Source organism: Panthera leo, chromosome B3, assembly GCF_018350215.1.
Source record: "Panthera leo isolate Ple1 chromosome B3, P.leo_Ple1_pat1.1, whole genome shotgun sequence".
Taxonomy (NCBI): Eukaryota; Metazoa; Chordata; class Mammalia; order Carnivora; family Felidae; genus Panthera; species Panthera leo.
Window position 1 is genome coordinate 85672082 of NC_056684.1, and position 19609 is coordinate 85691690.

Consider the following 19609-nt stretch of genomic DNA (forward strand, 5'->3'; position numbering starts at 1 on the left):
ACAGACAATATGTAGGCAAAGACACTGTGATTACTTCTCTATACTGTGTGGGGAATGCAAAAGGAGAATTTATCCATAATTTGAAATTTCCTAATCAGCTATACTCTGAGGGAAAACAGAGGTCGAGTGTGGGAGGAAATGGCGATAGAAGAGACAGATAGGCAAAGTCACTGACAGGAAAATCTGAATAAACAGAGTAAGTAAAGAACCTTGGGCTCACATTTCCAAGCGGCCAGGAGGCTAACAAGCTATTCTGTACCTCACAGTCATCTTGAAGAAGAAACCTCTGCCCATCCCACTTTAACATCTGTCTCCCTCTCCGACTCCAGAAGACACACAAAAATCCTTCTGCACGAATACCACAATGGTCTCACACATCACACGCCATGTTAATTTGCAGTTAGAAGTTAAGGAGAAGCACATAAGTATATGATGAACCCAAAGTTAATGGACCAAATGTTTTCAGAGTTACTTGTGTACATCCCCAGGGTCAAATTCAACCCTCAGAAATCCGCGTGCAGTTTCCATAGAAATAACTATAAATACCGAGCAGGGTAAAATAGCTGTAGTCAGTTTTTTTCTCTGTATTGACACATGGTCTTTATTCTCTTCTGGCTTTATCTTTTGAATGGCAAGTTTTGGCTTGGTTTTATTTATGCAATGGAACGTCATCAACTCACACACACCTTCAAGAGAACCAGAGTAAAATCCTCATTGTGGGGATCAGTAAAGAAGCAGAAAAAAACTTGGCAAGAAGAAGCAAATCAAAGAAGTTCATGAAACACATTTATTTTATTGGGCTATGAAAAAAATACAGACTTGGAAAGCGACTATGATGTAACCTCAAAGGAAAATAAATAGTTAACAGAGATGAAAATGTCAATCAGCAAGCATCAAGGCAAATGAGTAAAAAAAAAATCCGTGGCCGAGGCTAGTGTAGATAAAATACGACACGGGCAATGAATACATACAATCGGGGCAGGTGCGCGGAGCATTAACAAGGGAGTAGAAACGAGTAGGAAGTTGTTTCCTAGTTAGTGATATGCACTTTTTCATTTCTCTCCAGGAGAGTTTTTATTTCCACAAAAGAAGAAAAAAGAAAAAAAAATAACCCTTACTTTTAATAAAGTTTTAATAACATGAATTGCAATGAGTCTTTTAACAACAATACCAATATGTAATATGCTAGTGTCAGACTGATTAGAAAATATGATTATGCAGTGATTTAAAAGTTTAATTGTATATAGACATCCTAGTAAAATAAGACTCTTGTCCAAGTAATAAAAATTAAAAATTTATGTCAATGGCTCTCTGTATAAAATTAAGTAAAAAATCAACAATATAAAAATCTCATAAATTTCAAATAATCCAAATTTTACTTGCAGCATGAATCTATGGATTTACTGCATTTGTTTTTACCATACACCACACTCATATTGTTGGAGGCCACTAGACTTTCTGGTGAAAACTTTATTTATTATGACTTGATGAATCAAGAGGAAAATGAGGGAATTCCCAGGCCACCCTATATGACTGTAGCTTATTATAATCACTCTAGAGATACAACAAAAAATAATCTATTCAAATTGCTTTTTGTTATCGGGGCTTTGAGGGAACAAACAAAATTAGAACACGATTTTAAAATGCTGCTGATGGTATATAGCTTAGAAAATGATTTTAACTATGTTAGGAAGTCCCAAGAATCATAAATAAGTGATCAGTTTGGTCAATTTAAGTTACATGTAAACCGATTCCGTTCTGAGCAAAATTTTGCTTGGGGCAGAGTTCTGTTGTGTTACGTGATTCCTTAGGTCAAGTTCTGTGTCCAGCTTCTTGGGGTAAGAGTGCAGGATACCGGTACCACAATTCTGTTCACCTGACAGATCCTAACAAAGGTCCAGGAATCTCAAAGAAAGTCTAAAATGAAATGTGAATCACTTACACTTACCATGTTATTAGAGGTGTTTGGTTTTGGTTTTAAAAGAAGGATGGATTTATAAGAGTTTACTTGTAACCTCTAGATTTCTAGTCGGAGAAAACTGAAGACTGAAAAGAGTTTATTTGTAAAACCGGGGCTGGTGTAGATCTGAGACTGACAGTGTAGACGCATGAAGTGTTTGTGCAGTGTGACTCACATGCCCGAATGAAGCCCTTCTCGGGACAACAGGTAGAAGCCAACTGTTTGCCACTCTGAGATTCCTGTCCGCAACCCAGAGGAGCAACCAGGAGGCAAACTCACAAAGTTAAGTCAGAGAACCATGGCAGTACCATAAACTGTGTCTGAAAACTAGTAGGCAGTTCGTGCAGACTGGCCTGGAGGGCATGGGGAGAAGAGCAGAACTCAGCATATGCAACACAGCTTGTACATAGTACCCTCAGAACAAGAGTAGTCTAAATGCCAAGGGGTTGCTCTGGGGTATTAGAGTCACAGGAAGTGTAATAAAGGATAACAGTGGTGTCTGATCAAGGGAGGAGATGCTTGGGGCACCTCGGTGGCTCAGTCAGTTAAGCATCTGACTTCGGCTCAGGTCATAATCTCACGGTTGGGGGGTTTGAGCCCGGCATCTGGCTCTGTGCTGACAGTGCGGAGCCTGCTTGGGATTCTCTCTCTCTCCCTCTGCCTCTGTTCCTCCCCTGCTCATTCTCTCTCTCTAAGTAAACAAATAAACTTAAAAAAAAAACAAACAAACAGACCTTTAAAAAAAAACAGGGAGGAGATGATTTTCCTCCTTTCAAGTGTTAGCACCATGTAAATCAGAAGAAGGGTGCACAGCCTCTAAGTTAGCTCTCAGGAAGAGCTAATAAGTTGATGCCCTAGGAACAAGACAAAAATTCCAGACACAAAAACTGCCAATTTACTAGCAATATCTTCAAGGTAAGACATTATAACACTTTAAAATGTAGGCAATCATCACCACGGTGGACATAATGCAGGGAGGAATTAAGAATAAATTAACTCTATTGAGGAATAAATTATGTGTTTCACTTGATAAATAAATAGGATGTTATTTTCTTTAAAAAAAAAAAAGGACCAAGTCCATTTTTAAACAGTTAAAAATTTTAATCTAGTTTAGCTGAGTTCAACAAAGATTTGTTGAATGCTAAGATTCAAGTACTGTCAGGTCCCAGGGATATCAAGATGGCTATGACAGGATCTTGACCCTTGAATAGCTCACTCCCGCCTGCTGATGACATGCTAATTAGCTTTAGATACAGACTTGGTATAAGATTCGCAGCCGCTGCAAGATTGTGACATCCCGGCATTTCTTTAGTCTGTTTGCATGTATGATATGCAGCACACTTGCACAAAAACACCTGTATCCACAGGGACATTTAGTTCCAGTGATGACACTGAAAACTGAGTTATTTGAATGTTCACATATCATTTTTTCCAGGAGATACACCACTTTTTCAAAGGGAAAGAGCTAGAGTACTTTTTATATAACTGCCTCAGGGTGCTGTACTCAGCCAGTAAACCTGGTTTCCATTTCTCGCTGCGCAGCCACTCCTTAGCAAGGAACCTTTAACAAGGTGCCTAATTTTTTTCTCCCATTTATTTTACTCAACATAAAATAGGATCAGGACAGGGTGGGGGTGGGGAAGTGCGGTAAAGAGAGGAGAAACAATAACGACCTTAATGTTGCTAGGATGAGTTAGATGAGCATAAAATTCTTCTTTATTTGTTGGAGGAAAGATGTAGGAAAAGAGGTATTAGTGGTAATCATAGCTAATATCAAGTTTAAGAAATAATGTCAGGTATTGTTAGTCTAACAATAATTTGATGAACTATTTTTAATCTAACAGATTATTTCCAAGCAGGTAATATTTTTCCACGTATAGAAAAAATAGCTTATTTTTTGAAGCCTTTCGAATGTCTCACTTAAAATAGACAAAACTAATGCTGTTGATACTTAGCTACAGGTGAAACTGAAAAACAACTTAACGGTTTAAAACTAGTTTTAAAACAGTTTATAGCAGTTTGTTCCTCTTCCCTACCAACAGCGATGAAAAATAACAACAGCAACAAAAAAGCAAGACCAAAAAAATTTAAAAGCTCTTGTTACATGTGAATTATAGGACACTAGAAAAGACAGTTTATATGATAAGCAATGTGGTTTAAATTTTGCTTCACTGTTATCTAGAAAGTTTGCATGGCCCAGGTAAATTCTATAGCAATGAATCTCTGAACAGTAGCATCTTCCTCTTCAAGGTTTTACTTACTTCAAAACCCCTGTCATAAAACATAATTCGGGGTAGCAAAGTAGAAGGGAGTGAGCAGTGGCACAAATTAAGAGAAGAGCGTTAAAGAAATCAACCCAAAAAGTTTTTATGTAGTTGATCCCAAACCTTATTTGAAAAGTCTGAATAGGATGAAAGGTTTTCTCTATTCACTAGTTTCACTTAATCCTCAGTCTAAACATTTGCCCCAATAAACATTAGATTATTTTTATGTTAGCTATAAAGCTGTCAGTCCTCAATAAACAGATACACTCCCGGTGGTTTTACCTTTGCTGTCAAAGAATTGTCAATATGCATACTGGCTCTTTAAATTAAAACAAACACACAGGAAGAGAAATGTAAAACAGAATCATGCAGAGTTTAACAGGAGGCTGCAGAAATCCTAAATAAATGATAGTCCAAAGAGATGATGTTGATTAGAAGTTCAGTATACTGTGATATAAAGTCATCAGTGCATTGTTAGCGCCTTGCTGTCTCCTTAATGGAATGCTGTGATCTCCCCTATCCAGGTAAGCCAGACCCTTACTTTAGTGTGTCTCAATTAAATTTTATGTCTGATGTGTCTATTTGTCATAGAAAAAGAAACAAGCTCAGTGAAAGGGACACTTTGAAGATTTTTATTTCCTATGGGGACAGTTTACTTCTGTCTGGAAAGTGCCTTCATACCTTTCGCAGTTTGTTTCCCTGTGATTGAGAATGGTTATACAAGAGATGCGAAGAGATATGGAGGATTGGAAAATGTAAATCTATTTTCTGGTGGAATCTCCACCAATTTTGCAGTTGCTTTTCAAAGGATTTTTCCACAAAGGCATTTAATAGAACCATGTGACTGAAACAACTATTTTTGCTCATAGAGTTATTTCATTGCAGAATTAAGCTTTTAGAAGGCCAGCGCTGTGTCTTTTAAATGTACTCTCCGTGTTGCTTAACAGAGGGCTGTGCATATATGGGCAGTCACTAAATACTATTTGCTTGCTGGGCTACAAGCGTTCTTTCAAGGTTGGTAAAGAAACAGCATAAATATAGAAAATATACAGAAATCTGTTCTTAGCTAGAATAATATTGTTTGCCCTTCATCTCCTATATCAAAAAGCTATATAAACTTTAGGGAACCGGGTCCAAAACCACAGAGCATTTAAGAGATACTTAATAAAGTGATTGTCCACTATCACAAAAGAGGCTGTTCTTTTAATTTTGTTCACTTTAATTCTGGCTGAAATGAGTAGCTCTTTTTTTTTTTTTCTAGAAAGAAAGGAAACAAACAAGCAAAGAAAGAATGAAAGGGTCTTTTATATTGAAGGGTCCAAAATAAGAGATTAAAATAGGATGCGGGGCACTTAGAAATGTAACCTGGAAGAACAAAGAGTTTGAGGAAAAGAGAGCTGAAGGCAAATATATTGGGAATCTTGAGGTCCTGATGAATACTCCCTTTGTTCTATATAATAAATGTATGATCTTCCTTGCCAAGGCTGAAAGAAATGGATTTCCCAAGGAATGTCCCATCACTGGAGAAGAGATCTGCCATCAAAAGCCATCATGCTCTGAGGAGGTGTAGCAAAAAGATTAAACAGTTAAGACAAATGATGAGGTAAGGGAAGAAATGAAGACAGGGATGTAGAAAAAGTAAAATGTCAGCATCCTGAAAATGAGATCCACAAACATGAAAGGAGGAAATGGAGACTGTCAACTTTAAACCCATGTTTTGTATCTTGTGGCCTTGAGCAATTTGGAGTTCAAGGAGAAAGACGGGACATTCTGTTCATCACGGTATTGTTTCCAATATGTCAAACATACATAACAGAGCCTATGCCAAAATATATCCAGTAATATCCAATTGTCCAGAAGGAACATCTGAATAAATGTATAGGTCACATTACAAGAAGAGTTTAGTGCCCTGGCAGATGTCACCAAGCAATTGGTTTCTCAACTTTCTATTTATTGTCAGAAATTTGCAACTAGCCAGTCAGCCAAAACAGAACAATTTATGTGTCTTAAAAAAAAGTATTTCTTGTAAAGCAATGTAGAGCACATGGGTTCAAATTCCAACAACCCATGAAACATCAGACAAGTTACATGAACTTTTTGACTTTGGTTGATGCATCAGTAAAATGGGAAGAATGATGGCTCCTCCCCCACAGGTTGTTGTGAGAACATAACTGAGTTAGTGTATATAAGGCACTTAGCAAAGTGCCTAGCCCCTGGTAAATTATGATTATTTTATTTGCTTAAAATGAATTAAAAAATGTATGATTCCCCTGCAAAAATGTTATTATTATTATTTCCATACTTATTCAATCAGCTAAGTACAATATGGAGTGACTACTACTGAATGCCAGTAGGATGAAACATGTTCCATCGTATTTAGAATTTATAAAATAATTAATGAATTACATGCTGACAATGTAATATGTGGGTTGAAAACTCACTTACTTAATTCTGATTTTCAGTTACAGAATTTTTCAAGATTTCCATTTAAGTCTTTAAAAAAACAGATTTCATATCTCTGGTGGAATTCCCCATCTTTTCTTTTACTTTTTCTTAAAAAAATTTTTTTAATGTTTATTTCTGAGAGAGACAGAGACAGAGTGCAAGCAGGGAAGGGGCGGAGAGAGAAACACACACACACAGAATCTGAAGCAGGTTCCAGGCTCTGAGCCATCAGCACAGAGCCTGATGTGGGGCTGGAACTCATGAACTGTGAGATCATGACCTGAGCCAAAGTCAGACACTTAACCGACTGAGCCACCCTAGTGCCCCTCTTTTACTTTTTCAAACGTACTTATTATATATACTTTTAAAAGCTCCTGTTGGTTAAACATAGAATTACCATATGATCCAGAAATTCCATTTCTGAAAATATACTCAAAAAAATTGAAAGCAGGGTTTTGAAGAAATATTTGTCCACTGTTAATAGTAGCCATTGTTCACAATAATCAAAGGGAGCAAACAACCCAACTACCCACTGACACATGACGGATAAACACAGTATGGTATATACATACAATGGAATATTATTCAGCCTTTAAAAGGAAGGAAAGTTGGGGGCACCTGGTTGGCTCAGTCAGTTGAACATCTGACTTCGGCTCAGGTCATGATCTTACAATCCATGAGTTCAAACTCAGACCCTGGAGGCTGCTTCAGATTCTGTGTCTCCCTCTCTCTCTGCCCCTCCCTGCTTGCACTCTGTCTCCGCCTCTCTCCGAAAAATAAATAGACATGAAAAAAAAGGAAGGAAATTTGGACACATGCTGCAACATGGATGAACCTTGAAGACATTATGCCAGGTGAAATAAGCCAGTTGCAAAACGACAAGTACTGCGTGATTCCCTTTATGTGAAGTACTTACAGTGGTCAAATTCATATATACAGAAAGTAGAGTGATGGCTTCCAGGGGCTGTGGGGCAGGGGAGAAGTAGGGAGTAACTGTTCAATGATAATATAGTGCAATGTGGGAAGATGAAAACATTCTGGAGATGGATGGTGGTCATGGTTTCATAACAAAGTGTAAGTCCTTAATGCCACTGAACTGTATATTTAACCATGATTAAATGGTAAATTTTATGTTATGGAAATGTTGCCACAGTAAAAATCAAAAATTAAAAAGTCACTGTCTGATAATTCCAAAATTTGAGTCACTTATTGTTTCTGTTTCTCCTGATATTTGGTTCTTTGGTCTTTTTCCCCCTAGACCCTGTGATTGTTTTAATTGAATGTAGGACATTGTGAATAAAAAAAAATCAAAGAGCCTCTGGATGCTGGTATTTGAATAAATGTTTTCCTAGCAAACGGATGGAATATAGTGGACCATCTTCATCTAGCTGAGGCTTGGACTTAGGCTTTGTTAGAAACAATGTAATTAGGGGCATCTGAGTGGCTCAGTTGGTTAAGCGTCTGACTCTTGATTTCAGCTCAGGTCATGATCTTCTGGTTGGTGGGATCGAGCCCTGCATCGGGCTCCTCCCTGACAGTGCAGAGCCCACTTGGGGCTCTCTTTCCCTCTCTTTCTGCCCCTCCCTTGCTTGTGTTCTCTCTTCCTCTCTCTCAAAATAAATAAACTTAAAAAAAAAAAGAAACAATGTATTTATATTTTGCCTTATTCCTAGGACAGGGCCCTTACTGTTGGGAGTGGACATTCTAAGTCTCAACTAAAAACCTGTTGTGTTTACCAGAACTCTTCACCTGGCTGGGCTTGAACTCGAACCTTTGTCTCCCCAGCATCATGGGACTGCTGAACTCTCTGTTCCTCTCCATAGTCTCTCGGCTTCTGGGACTTTGTTTGTTTGGTTGTTTGTTTGGTTGTTTGGCTGAGTTTGTTGGAGTTTTTTCCTGTTCACTTGCAGTTTAGGAGTTGGCAAATGCCTCAAGGGGAAGTTGCGTATAAACCCAAAGTTCACTTCTCTCTAGTTTCTCTTTTCTGTGGGATTTTTGCTTCTCATGTCCCAGCCATACGATAGCTCTGAACACCAATCTCCAACTTTGGCCTCAAATAAGACTTGGTCTTAACTCCCTTCCCCAGCCTTCCCACAAGGCTTAGCAAAGAATGGAAAAAGACTGAGTAAATGTAGAGTTCACTGAGGTGGGCTTTCTTCCCTCCGATCTTGTAGCGCCTTGCAAGTTCTGCCTGCTTTGATGACTCTCTAATGCCTTCAAAAGCAGTTTTGTGTACTTTGTCCAATGTTTGCAGTTGTTTTCAGCAGAAGGCTTGTTCTGGTACAAACTATTCTGTGGTTGCAAGAACCAAAAGTTAGTTTGCATAGTCTTTTAAGAGTCTAACTCTTTTTTTAAAATTTTTGCTTAATGTTTATTTTTGAGAGAGGACAGAGTGTGAGCAGGGGAAGGGGCAGAGAGAGAGGGAGACACAGAATCTGAAGCAGGCTCCAGGCTCTGAGCTGTCAGCACAGAGCCCGATGTGGGGCTTGAACTCATGAACTGTGAGATCATGACCTAAGCCGGACACTTAATCAACCGAGCCACCCAGGCATTCCAAGAGTCTAACTCTTGATTTGCCTCTAATTCTGTTGTAAATATTCTTTTGCTTTTACTTTAACTCATCTTTTTATTGACCAGAATATTTGGTTTATATTTATACTGTACTGGCTCACTGTGTTTATTAAACCCTAGGCAGGTAAGTGTTATAAGTACAACAGTGAAGATAGAACACATTCTAAGCAAGGTGGGTAGGTTGTTGGCCTTTGCTTGGATCTTCATCAGCCCTTCCCATTTCCCTAACAAAACTTGGCAATGCCACCACCTGGCAACACCTGTCAATAGGGAATCCCCTGAATCCAAAAACTAAATGCCCAAATCCAACTAATATGAAACTAGAAATCATTCAATTAAACTCAGCAAACATAAATTGGATGATGATTACATACAAAGAATTGTATGATACACTTTAGAAGCCCCAAAGAGATTTCATCAGAGCTCTACACATTTAAATAACTGTGAATAGTTTAAATAATTAGCTACAATATAAATTAATTGTAATGAAATCAGTTAAAAATTATTGTGTGCATACTTAAACATCATCTATTAAACTAAGTGCTGGCAACATAGTAGATACTAGTATTCCATGCAACAAATAAAGAAACAGAAGTACAATGACATTAAGTAATTTGCCAAGGTTCCCAAATTCACATGTGGGGTTCTAATCTAGGTCTCTTACACTCTGAAGAAGGTGCCATAAGAGAGCAGGTAGAGAAAATTATTCCCATTTTGGATAATGAGAGAAGGCATTAAAGAAAAGGTAGCATACCAGCTGGGCACTTATAGATGACCAGAATTACCAGAGCTGGACAAAAGAAAAAAATGCCATTCTGGGCTGATGAACGTGTATGAGGAAAAGCACAGAAAATTGTTTTAGGAGTTATAATTGGTCCAGAAGGGCTTGAACACAGAGGCTTGTGATGACACTAGGTAAGACAAAGCTGGAAGACTCAAAGCAGATATGGAGAGTCCCAAATAAATACCACGTTGAGGGTTTCAGATTTGTTTGTGTATTTTTTTTTATCATCACACAATTTCTGTGGATCAGGCACCTAGGCATGGCTTAGGTATGTGTCCCTGACTCAAGGTCTCTCATGGGACTGTAGTCAAACTATCAGTTGGGCCTGAGGTCTTGTCTGGTTCCCACAGGTGGTTGTGGGTAGGATTCAGTTCCAAGTTGTCGTTAAACAGAGGCCTTCAATTTCTCATTGGTTATTGGCCCGAGCTACCTTAAATTCCTTGCCACACGGGCTCCTCCATAGTGGAGCTTACTTCAAAGCAATAAAAATGTAAGAAACCACAAGAGCAAGAAGAATAAGAAGTGTCTAACTAGATGCAAGCCAGTTTTTTATATACTAATCTCAAAAGTGACATTTCATAATTTCTGCCTTTTTCTCTTCATTACAAGAGAGTCAATAAACCTAATCTCTGCTTAAAAGGAGGGGATTATACAAGGACATAAATACAAGGGGGCAGGGATCAGTAGGGCCATCTTAGTGGCACCCTATCACATGGATCAACAGGAAATCAACAAAGATTTATGAATGTGCAGGTGACATAATTTGGCTATCGGCATTCACACGAAAGACTAGAAAGTCATTCAAAATTTCTCCTTCTCACTCAACACCGCTATCCATCATCAATTCACTCCAAGGAGTTTAGTTGTCAGCATTTTCTCTTTAGAGCGGTACATAAAATGATAGCACATCTTACAATCATCCGTGTCTTAGATCCCACAGAAAAGGACAGGAGTCCTATGGTGACTTCTGAGAGAGCAGTTTGAAAATACAGGTGTAGACAGAAGTCAGACCATGTGAATTAAGGAGTGAACAAGTGGTCAAGAAATATTTTTGGAATCTAACACATATATTTTTTCACACATGAAGCCAGATCTCTAGTAATTGATATGTCCTGTTGCTGAATGGATTACATTGAAATATTCTTTTAATTTTGGTCCCTTTATAAATAGTGCCAACTTCTGGGAATTTTAGTATTTGAGTTTTGAAATGCATGTTGACCTATTCACTGAAAACTGTTAGGATACAAAATGGTAAGGACACCAGACCATGTCCTTTTTCTCATTTTGGTTCTTGATTCTTCTAATTTAGGAAAAGCTTCATGCAAAGCAATCTAAGAACTAATTCATCTAACAGAAAATTACAAACTCTCCTTAGTAGTTTCCAAAACTCATCTCACACTTTATCTCCTTTTTTGTTGCCACTGAGACTGTGTCTACATTAGAATTCCTGGTACCCAGGGCTTTGTTTCCCTACAAGTTCACTGTTGCCAAAGAGCATTATGAACAGTGTTTATCAGCAGGAGAACAAGGCCACTGAATATGGCTGGTCATATTCCTTTAGATTTTGGTGACCACATATTTTGACATATATAGCAGTCATAGGTGATTTTCACCCCATCTGATAATTCATCCAAGAAACTTTGATTAAATGCCTTATCTCAGGTTTCATGAGGTTTTCCTGGTTATTATCCAATATTCAAGTTGAGTTAGGCAAAGGTACTAACAAGTCAAATAACTAAGTTCATGCCGTGTGTTTTTTTTTTTTTTTTAATTTTGATGGTACATTTATTTAACATATCCAAAACATCATTTCCACATGTAATTCTTTTGCATTCTTTTTTATACACAAATTCTTTACATTCCTTTTACACACAAAGTTTTCAAAATCTGGTACGTGTTTTACACTTAAAGCACATCTCAGTTAAGTTCCTTTTGAACAGGGCTCTGTCCAAAGGATTATGGACCTCTATCTTGGTCTCATGGGATGATGGTGGCACACTTCAGAATACATTTTCAGTCCAATTGCATTTGTTCAAGATGTGATTTAAAGAAAAAGCACACCTTTGTTTTCTTTGAGTGCTGATCTTAGGAACCAATCTATTATTCTGGGACTCTCACTAACCTCCTTTCTGCTGAAGTTTGCTGGTTTGCAGAATGTAATCAACCATAGCAGATACTACCTTCTCCTACTTCCCACCCCTCTGGGCGCTATTCAGCAAAGTGATATGAGATATGTGACAATGTTTTGAACCCATAATGGGGACAGCATAAATCTGAGGTGTAGCTTCTGCTATTACTAATACCACTATTAAGTTATTGACAGAATAGGGAGCATGATACAGGATGCAGAAGATCTTGGATGAAAGCTCACCCCAACAAACAGCAGCTATGGGATGCTGGGCAAGTCCCTTATCATTCTTATCAGTTTCCCTACCAGAAAACTAGAGACCATACTCCCCACCTGCCTGTTGCCTTGTTCTTGTGAGCAACAAATGAGGTAAGACATGTGGACACATTTCACGAACAGTAAAGGGTCAAATGGTAACAATGGTTTTGAATATAATCACTGCTATAGCAAGAGTGTCTGAACCTTTTCCTTTCCTCCAGTTTCAAACCATCTGAAATACTGGGAGGAAAGGTAAAGCTCAAGTCATGAGACTAGACAAAAACTTCACGAACTAGCGACAAGAGCATTGCAATTGGGTGACGAAACAGATTCCCAAGCAGGAACTGAACAGAAACTTAACGTAATTAACATACACTCTCCAAGCCAAAGCATTAGAGACTGTTAAAAACTGAGAACAAACTGAGGGTTGATGGGGGGTGGGAGGGAGGGCAGGGTGGGAGGGAGGACAGGGTGGGTGATGGGTATTGAGGAGGGCACCTTTTGGGATGAGCACTGGGTGTTGTATGGAAACCAATTTGACAGTAAATTTCATATATTAAAAAAAAAATGTATTATAAAGAATAATAAAAAAAAAAAAAATAACATACACTCTCCAGTGGTATCCGAGTCACGGAACTTACAGAGAAAATGTAGCAATCTAAACTATACGCAATTCAACTTAGTTTAAATACATGTATGCGGGCATGTCTGTATGTATCAATATTTTTTAACTTCTTAACAGTGTTCTAAAATATTAAAAATCCATATAACCTTTTCTTTCCAAGGAAAATAAAATGAGATCAAATTTTCATATGACCAGGGGAGAAGACTTCCTAATAGAAGACAGAAAGATGTAATTCTATGATATCAGAGACACTAGCTGAAATCAATGAGGATGATAAAATATTAACTCCTTTAACCTTGTCATGTCAAGTTATGCCTAAGTTATTTCCTATAATAAGAGAATCAGACAAAGGTAGAAGTTTTAGGAGATTTTCTTTCTTATTCTCATCTGAAAATGTTCAGTTTAACAACCACTAGAAAAAGGATTATGGTTTTGGTAAAGACATTTTCTCCCAAGGTGACTATGCATCTAGTTCATCAGAAATCATCAGAGGAAGTTAAAATAAAGGTTTGAAAAGATTTCCATTTGGACATCTCCCATTGACTATAGAATCCCCTCATCTCCCATTAACACTCTATAAAACATGGGGAATATCTGCTCAGGCTCTGGATTGAGACGTGAATGTTCCCGAAAGACAGCTACTTCCACCCAAACAACTGGTCCTCCTTTTCCTTCTTGTCAGCACCGTGAGCTGGGAGAGGCTGTGTTTGGTCTCTTAATCAGGCCTTGCTGACGAGCTGACATCACTGCAAACGTTTTCACTTATTCTTTGGCAACACTTAAATCCTTGCCAAAGGCCAGGCAGTAAGTCTGAAAGCACTGTTAGCAAGCGGCTGGGGGAGTTGGAGTGTGACTGTCAGCTAGCAATCTATGGTGATGACAGGAGGGAAATCTAGAAGCTGAAACCATTCTAAAGGTCACCCTGTGGGCAGAACAAAAGGCCTCTGACGGAGCTCTGGGACATGGAAGCCCAGGGATGCTGCTATGTGAGCACTCTGGAAATTCATTATCCTCTCCCTGATTGTAAAGACAAATACAGCTCAAACCAGCAACTATCTGCCTTCACAGTGGTGTAAAATAATCTGGTAAAACAGAAATGCCCCATAAGGTACCAGTGGCTCAACTTTCTGTGTTTTGCAACATATTCTTCTGTAATATTTTCTCTTTACCCTACATCCTTTCATTTTCAACCTTGAATTGCTAAATAATAAGAGTTTAAAGTTCTGAGCAATGTACATTTTATGACTAAAATTTTATGAGTATAACATACGGAAGCACTGATAAGCCATTTTTAAAAGGAACACAGATAATGCAGGAATAATCAGAATAGGTCCATGCCTGAATCGAGATCATCTCTTTTTTCTCATTCCAAAACTGGGGAAGATTTGGAAGAAGAAAATGGCTTCCATCTACTGGGTGCCATAATCAGGACCTGGGTACTGGGTCATTTGTAAAACCTGCCAGAAAGATTTGCTATAGTTTATTCTCCAAACTCTCACCTACTGTGTTATTTCTTTTCTTATTCTCCCCCCACCTCCCTACCTCGCTAGATGGAAGACACTTGTTGTGCCATCATTAAGAAGCCCAGGCAGGTCAGGGCAGAATCCTGTAGTGTGGAAGCAAGAGCAGCTGGGATTGTCTGCTTTCCTCCTTATCACCACAGAAAAACAAGGGAACAGGGAACCAATGGACAGCATTGGTGACTACAGTTAATAATACTGCACTGCATACTTGAAAGTTGCTAAGAGAGTAGATCATAAATGTTCTCACCAAACACACAAGAATGGTAATTATGTGAGGTGATGGATGTGTTAACTCTCCCTATCGTGGTAATCATTATGCAATGCACACGTATATATCGACTCATCACATATTACACCTTAACCTTCACAATGTTATATGTCAATTATATCTCCGTAAAGCTGAGACAAGGGAAAGCTGAAAGCTGAAAAACAAGGGAGCATTCAGTGGAGGTCCTCTGGGTACTAGGAAGGGTCTCTTCGGTAAGACAGAAAGGAGCAGAGAAGGTACTCGAGACACCAGGAAACTCACACAGAAGGCACAGTGCACATCTGGTACCCACCAAAGAATGAACTCACTATGGTACACCAGGCTTGCAAACTCAGTCAATACCCAATGATCTACTCACAATTGATTTGCACTGCAGATTATGCGCTTAGGGGCCTGGGAAACAGTCTGCAATTATTCATGTGAGTGAAAACTCTGCACTGGTTAAGTAGCAGTGAGTATACAGTGACCCGTGACTCACTTGTAATGTGAACTCCTGGGTCTACATATAAGACCCTCAGATAAGAGGAAACAGCCTCAGGATCCAGGGAATAGTGATGTTAAGAACCACCCACTCCAGTCTGGCTTGGCAATACTGGGTAGATGAGCTGGTTTCTGTTGGATGAGAAGTGGGGTAGAGGGGAGAGAGAAAAAGCAGCAGCAACTACGGGGCCTTGTGAAGTTGGAATGTGGCTTAGGTGGTGAGGATGTTGACTGCTCCAATAACTGTGATTCCTGCGAAGAGTTAGCCTCCATTGTCTCTTCAAGTCCAACACTTTCCCACACTTCCATGTGACAGTGAGGGGGTTTCCAGGGGCTACCCAAGAGGTTTTCTCTAGGGGTAAACTTTTCTGTTTAGAGATGGTGTTTGAAAATCACCTGGTTGTGGTACATTAGGCAAATCATGTTTTAAAAAGTAGACCCACTAAGACACCAAATTAAGGTAAAGATCTTGGAGTTAGTCCACCTGTAAAAAGGAAATGTCCAAATCTTGCCAGGTTGTTGTTGATGTTGAATTGCAGACGTCCCCCTTCCTTTGTGTCACAAGCCACTCATTCCCCTTAATGAAAACAAGAGGGAGTGATTATACCTCCTGGGGCTGTGCCATTTATGCCGTCTGAAAGGCCCTTAAACGAGTGGCACATTATCTCACACATCTGGAGTTTACCAAATTAGCCAATTATGCTGGAGCTCATAAAACGAGGCCTTAAATGTCATTTAACTAGAAAATATTATAATCACCAAGTGGTCTGATTGTAAGATGATACTTGGGGCAGCATCAGCGGTTACAGAAAACAAATCGTGAAGCAAAACACAGTTCAAATACCCCCCAAACGCAACCACATATTTTCTACAGTAATACTTTCTGAAGAATACCATATTTCTGAAGGCACCAGCAATCAACATGTTTCTCATTTGAAACTAAGTTTAATCCGACCTAGTTGTTTCCTAGTTATTTGCCTTGGGCAAACCAACGTGCATGAATTTTTCTCAGAAGAAAACTGAGGAACATGCAGGATGAGAGCCGACGGGAAACCATGAACTTATCAGATATGGAGCCGTCTGTGAGGGATGGGACAATAACTGGATTAAGAGTCTTGAGTTATCAGAGGTTTGTGGTGCTGTCTCTGAACTGACAAGATTCAGTTCACTGAGCATATATGGTCTCTCAGAGTTTTTGTACTTTACCTGAAGGAAGAGAGAAAAGCTGCTTTAAATTGCTACGTGATTTTGGGGGTAGGAATACTGAAAGTTGTAGAAGAGTTACTTAAAAATTAGGGGTTTATAGCCACTCATTTCACATTGCCTTCTTTTCATTTAATAAATAACAAAATTTATGTTTAGTAAAAGGTGATGTAAGACAATGGAAAAACCATGACATGCTGCTAGTATCTGTGTGACTTTGGGCAAGTTATTTAACTTCTCTGATCTTCAGGCACCTCATACAAAATACAGACATAATGCTGTCTTGTGTTGAGAATAGTGCTGTGTTCAATATAAGGTTTGAAAAGTCCCTAGCATCGTGTCTGTTACACTGAAGAAACAAATATCAGTTTCACGTCTTTCTTTACCTATGTCACCAGGATATCTTAAGTTCTGTTTAATTCTTTTTCCTCTTTATTTCAGGAAGAATGGCCACTAGGAGCTTACAGAAGAGGAAGAGGGAGAGACAGGCAGTCCTGGTTTTACATTAGCATAATTTATAATCCTCTCGCCCATCTGTGTGCATCTCAATCACTTTCTTTAAAGGAATGACAGGTACAAAAGAGACTAGAAAAGCTTTCAGGAGATATACCCTGAAGCAGAAGGAAGTAAGATGTGATGCAAGAACACACGGTAAATGGAGACACCAGCTGCTGTTTGCCAGGAGAATTTATAAAACAAAACTAATTGGTTTTAAAGGCGCCTCATCAGCTAGGCTAACTATGTCTTCTGGGCTCACTATTTCAGGAGATGGACCTATGAGTTTATTTTTGCCAAACCTTAAAAAGAAGAAGAATCATGGTGACGATGGAGGTACTCTCAACAGTGACAAAGTTCTTCCCCGTGAGTTCTTTCTTCTCCATTAGCTAAAACTAAGAAGTTCTTGCCCAGAATTTGGAAGGCCTTTTTTTGGGCAAAGCTGGGTTGAAAAACCATGTGTTTCATTAAAGTACAATATATCTATGTTTTTAGTTCTTAAAAGAATCTTAGAAATGGTAAAGGGATTTGGACCCATGTATTTGAGCCAATGTCTCTTGGAAACATGAATTCTGGGCAGAGAAATAGGGAGCTTCATCTCTAAGAATGGTGATGAGTATCACTTCACTTTCTTACAGCAGAGAGGAAAATGGGAGATCTGTGCAGACATCAAGTATATTATCAGACTTTAATGTTCTTAAACAACAGAAAAGGAATACCTTTCAAAACCTTTAACTTGGAGGATATAGGAAAAACCAGGAGAGATGAACTGTCTTACCTATGCTAATAGTCAAATTGACTTGTGTTGTATCTCTACAGCCACAGACCGAATGGGGCTGTAGGCACCTGAGTGAGAAAAACATCTTTGAAAGCAGAGTGTACTCTAAAAGCTAAATAAGAAAATCAAAAGGAACTGCTTTCACTAGGAAAAAAAAATCAACACAACATGCATTAAAAGGTTTTCTTTTCTTTTTTTAACTTAACTCTATGAAATGTTCTTGCTCTGTATCAAAAATAACAGGCAGCTTTTTCTTTTGTGTTTTAACAAATATTCACATCTCTAAGACGAGAGGTCTCTGGCTTTTGGCTAATAACATGCCTAGATCTAAAGGCATTACAGAAAGTATGTCAATTTGCTCTAGAAACAATTATACATACAGTCTAGGAAAAGGCCAATTTTACTATGCAAGGACCACACATGCTGTATGTTTGTTGTATTACTTGATATCAAAGCAGAAACATCAAATTCTTCCTAACACACATGAAATAAAGAGCCTGGCTAAGGAACTCCCACATCTAATTCAGAGATATCTGTTACAGCTTACAGAACTTGGCAATGCTGCTACTACTCTTTAACTGGGAAGGAACACTGCTATTGACTATATAATACACTATGATTTGTTTAACTTTATGTATATTTTGGGTAAACTGAGCATGAGTTTGATCCCAACTGTCATAAATGCACGTATATTACCAACGCGCAGCACTTAGGTACCACATCACCACAGTAATAATAGCAAGAATTTGCTGCTTCTTTGTCACTAGATCTTCTAAAGATATTTAATCAGGTATCGAGATCTTATCATAACTTCAGAAGGGGTAGTCAATAGCAAGAATTATCATCTCTGTTTCATTTTGCATCATTACGATTTTGATCTGATGACATTTATTCATTTAACATGCACTTACTATCTTTACTCAGTGCTAAACACAGGCACAGCTAAATGAGAAATTGCCCTTAGGGCGAGAGAAAGGAGATAGACAGAAAACAGCCATAATAAATTAGACAGGTGCATGCTATATTTTGTATAGCATATAAGAGTGATTGGTAAAGAAAGCGTGTGGTAGAGAAAAGATGGTCAGAGGGGGAGAAATGTGAGGGCACTCTTGAATGAGGAGGATAGTTTCTTGTGTGGATGAGGGGGTTGGTCCTGCAGGAATAAGATAAAGACTAGCATGCAAAGCTATGAGAATGTGAGCAGGCTGGCTGTTTTTAGAGCAGATCTGTGAATGGGGAATGAGCCTAGAGAAAAGGAGGGCCATACTAGGCTATGCTAGGGCCATACTAGGAAGGGCTCTGTACCATGATAAGTTTAGACTTTATACTGCAGGGCATATTTTTATATATTAACCAAATACTCCAAAATGAAAATAATTAAAACAGTATAATGCTGGCAGAGAGATAGATAAACTGATGAAACAGAATAAGAAATGGAGAAAGAGAATAGAAAATTTAGATGATGTATACGTGGACATTTAATACACAAAAAAGATAGCATTTCCAACGAGGGAGTAACAGATGGATTTTTCAACACGTGGTGTTTGGACAATTGACTAGCCATTTGAAAATAAAATTTAATTTCTATATGCCACACAGCACATTAAAAAAACAATTCTCAGACGGATTAATGACTTAAATGTCAAACATACCAGAAGAAAATGTTTATAATCTTGGGGCTAAAATATCCTTTTTTCTAATGTGACAATAGGGTCAGATATCACAAAGAACAAGATAGATATAATCACAAAACCACAATCTTCAAAAATCGCAAAGTTCTGAAATGTGTAAGACATTGTAGCTCTAAGACAAATGACAAGCTGGGGA

At 38.5% G+C, this 19609-nt stretch overlaps 1 protein-coding gene across 1 annotated transcript in view; it reads right to left on the reverse strand.

Moving 5' to 3' along the window:
• The window catches only part of SLC25A21 (solute carrier family 25 member 21), a 485962-nt gene that overhangs the window by 111979 nt on the left and 354374 nt on the right, over nucleotides 1–19609 (reverse strand). The gene's annotated exons all lie outside the window — the stretch shown is intronic.